Below are 4,325 nucleotides of genomic sequence, written 5' to 3'. Positions count from 1 at the left end.
GTGCAACAGAAAACTCAGATTGGACGGATAGTCTAGCTAGCTGTCTGGAGTTTAAAATGCCAACACAAAGAAAGCATTGGCAGAATTTCCGGCGGGACCTGAACAATCCCCAAAGTGGACCGTCGTGGATATAGACTAGACTGTGAGTAATATTTTGGATCGACAGGATAAATACTGGTAACGTACTACAGAACTGGTTTAGACAGGGTTTTATCTTTTCAGTAGTATTTAACAATCTATGATGATACACTAGTGTAACTTTAAATAACCCTACTTTAACCTGAGAATTAAATGTGAGTTTTGAAGATCTGGTCATATTGAATGTTATGTTGTTGACCAATAAGTCAATAATGAATAAGGTATTATCATATGTTTTATGTCATATCATACTATATCTGTTGAAATAAATAAGATGTGTTTGACACATCTCTCTTGAATAACATCCTAAAAATCATCAGGAAAAATGTTTTAAAAAATGTCGGTATTTTGTACCAAAAGTTCTGGGGTAACTAATCTGTCTATATATTGCAGGAACGTCTTTCTGTCTGTCTGTCTGTCTGTCTGTCTGTGTGTGTGTGTGTCATGCGCATATCTCTTGAACCGTTAGTCCGGTTGATTTCAAACCTGACAGGTGTCTTGCCACGGGCACAAGTAAGTGCAGTGCCAAGTTTGACGTTGTTTGGAATTTAAGACATATCGTAAAATATATATTGTAAAAGAAGCACACATTGGCTTTTGCCTCAAATGTGGGTCTGAGGTGGAAAAAAACTACCTCTTTTCACTGACTTCAGTACGTTAGTTGTAGGGTATACAGGAGAGTTGCATATTAATTGGTTTAGGTTCCTTCTGTAAGTAATTTTGGGTTACAATTTGGTTTTGATGAATTCTACAACCAGCAATACCACAGGCCAAGCAATCGGCCCCTTCCAAACAGGCACATTTTCAATAAAAATATTTCTTTCAGATTAAAGAACAAGGTCATACCAAATCTCCAACATTAAAGAGAAATTCACATCATGAATCAAGTAATGGCAACCGTGCAGTTGAGGAAATGGCCATTAGATTACTGCGCGGAATGGACGGTGGATTAACTTGCACTTGAAGCAGCTGTTGAGTTAGTTGATTTTTCAAACGTATTTGAATAATTTGAACTCTTTTTAAAAGCAGCAACCATATGTACAGTGAAATTTATTCAGGCATGTGTGTGTGTTTGTGTGTGTGTGTGTGTGTGTGTGTGTGTGTGTGTGTGTGTGTGTGTGTGAGTGTGTGTATGTTTTCAGAGGATTGCAAAGATATACAGATGACTGGTGATGTCATTAGTTTGGTGGGGAAAAAAATTACAGCCAGTACAGATTAAAGTGAATTTACACACACAATGAATCTGTTTGATCATGCTTACATTTACATAATCAGAGGCCATATTGTATAATCATACACATCCTTCTTTTTGATATTACCACTCCAACAATATTCAATATTATCACCAAATCAGCTATTCGGTTCATATGATTGGTGTGGATTACCAATAATGGCATTGAGTTGACTGTGATCCCAGTATGATCCTGATCCTGATCTTATTTAAAACCAGATTAAGAGGCACAAGGCTCAGCTCGCAGGAGAGCCAGATGAGCAGTCTTTAGCGTGGCATTTGGTGCCTCCCGAAGATTACTTACACCCTGAATTAAATATGACCCCATCCGCTGAACACAAATGTGCAGCTATAACGCTAAATTACAGTGCAAGTTCAATCATGTGACCATTAATTGAAAAGATAGGACCGGTATGGTCAATGCAGTGGCGGTGACTGTGGTGACTTAACGTGTGTGTGGTTCATTGTCTGTGGCTGTGTTAACATTTAAAACTAAGTTTACATCTTGGTGGCCCCAAAGAAGATAACATTTCAATCCTGAATCAGCGGGGATATTTCTTCTTAGCTGACACATTTGGCTGATATGCATGGGTGTTTATTTGTGTGTCGGTTATTTGTCTACGGTGACAAACAGCTGCTGTGTACCTGGCCCAAACCCCGGGCTAAAGATGGCAGGGGCACATGGCCTCATGGAGCATTTCCACCTGCCACGGCACAGCACATAACTCGCTTTAGCAGGAAGCAGCCGGTGTGCACTCACACACCCCCGTCATACATGTGCTTGCCTGGACACATTTTCAGAGCCTGGCACAGTTCACCTCACACTTGTCAGCACTTTCTTTCCCTGTCTTCACTCTTTTCCTGGATGCTGGTAATCATTGTTCTAATTACCTCTCAGTGTGCTGCTGAAATATCGCAGCGCACAGCCCGCTGATACCAGTGGCTTTATTAACGTCAGGAGTTGAAGAGAATACGAGGATGGATATGGAGATGGTAGAGGAGCTGATTTGTGACCGCATAAACTGACATCTATGACATTCTGAGGACTTATTAGATTGGGTAATAGTGTGGATTTTGTTAAAAGTGAGGACTGATTGGAGTTTTGCTCATAAAGGAGCCAAATCTAAAACTTCAACTTCTTTTGAAAAGTATTGGAGTCCAATTTTCAACTACAGCCAATAAATTAAGCAGGAGAAGGCGCTAATTGAATCAAAATCTGCTTGGAAGTTACACACGTTTTAGTTAAACATCTTCTCTTGACTTTCAAGAGATTTAAAGATGTATACACAATGTGTGCAGTGTTTAGTTGTCGTTTCCATAGACTGTGCATAGCAGCAGTCAACACAACAAGGAAACCTAAACACACAAACATAACAAAGGAAATAATAAAAGGCAAAATAAGACAACACAAAGATCAAAAAAGCAAAAGTATGTCCAAGCCAGTAAGTAACAGAATCTAGGTAAGTATTACAAAAGTGAATATGGAACATGGGCTAGGAAATATTGATCAAAATGGGACATGGAAATATACATCAGAATGTGAATGTGGTTATTATAAATGATGAAATATGAGAAACAGAGCTTAAATCCCATCTGATTTAGTTGTATAATTCTAACCAGGGATGTCTACATACAGCTATAACATTCTTTGCATATCATAGCAAGTGTGCAAGCACAAACACATGTCCTTTGTGGTTAACATATGTCAATCTAAATTAAATAATTGGAAACAATCGCCACCCAATCTGGCAAACTTACATAATGTAACGTAATGGACAACTCCGCTTCCAACATGTAGGGGGACCAAAGCGGGAAAAAGTTCTCTAGTGTTGCTTTAACCCTAATAATGATTGAAATGGTGCATACTTTTTTATCAGATGTCATAGCTACATATTTAAAAATGTTGCCATTTAAAATGTGTTCACCATATGGGGAGAGACAAATAAGAGGAAAGGTAAATAAACGCTTAAATAACTTCATAACAAGTAGAAACAACAAAGGTGGGTCATGTTGAGTTAAGTGCAGCCATGTGACAGGTCTGGCAGTCATTATGTTGACATATGAGTTTTTAAAGCTCAAAAGAGACTAACTTCTCTGTGACCAAACTGCAGGTGCGTATTTGAAAAACTAGCAAGCAAAATTATTTCACATGTCAAGGGGAACAGTTAGCTTTCACAAGGGTCTATTTTGCCCACTAGCATGCACTATACAGTCTAAGTATGCCATTAAGATAAGAGGAACAGTAAGGAAAATATTGACAGGATATGCCAAATCGACATACTACTACTACATTACTAAACAGCATCAAATCAAATATGGCCGACCCCCGTTTGCAATGTTGATTTAGTTCCATCAAAGTTAAAGCTGATTCTCATGAGGAGCTTATCTCCCGCAGATCTTTAGGGACCACAAGAGTTTAATAATAATAATTTGTTATGCAGTATATGTAGTTTAAAACTCTTATGTTGTACAGATATGGTTGATGGAATGATGCTGCTTTGAAGCATCGAACATACCTTAATGTATGCTTTGTAGGGCTGGTTACTGAATTCAAAACTTGTTAGGCACCGAATGAATATCCTCTAAAGCATCGAGCATCAAAAAAAGGCCTCGTCATTCACTACCAAATTTTAATACCTAAAGGAGTAAATCTCATCAGCGTCAGTGGGCCAATAATTTTACCAAGATCTCATAATGCTTGTGATTGGCTGTCTAACGTTACACCGCGTGAAGTAGGAAAAATTAAAAGGTTTGTGCCGCAATAAAAAAACATCGTTCAGGAACCGGTAACAAAGTAACGGTATCAGTTCTGGTATTGAACATTTTTGAACAATGCCCAGCACTAATGCTTTGTGTACAGGCACAACAAACCCTTGAAAAAACTTGAATTAGTGTGCATCGCCATGGAACATTTTTCCCACTAGTTTGTTTAGTCTGTTTTTATTGAGAGTGATGG

The sequence above is a fragment of the Etheostoma spectabile genome, chromosome 1 (genome assembly GCF_008692095.1).
Source record: "Etheostoma spectabile isolate EspeVRDwgs_2016 chromosome 1, UIUC_Espe_1.0, whole genome shotgun sequence".
NCBI classification, from domain to species: domain Eukaryota; kingdom Metazoa; phylum Chordata; class Actinopteri; order Perciformes; family Percidae; genus Etheostoma; species Etheostoma spectabile.
This window is presented reverse-complemented; position numbering follows the sequence as displayed.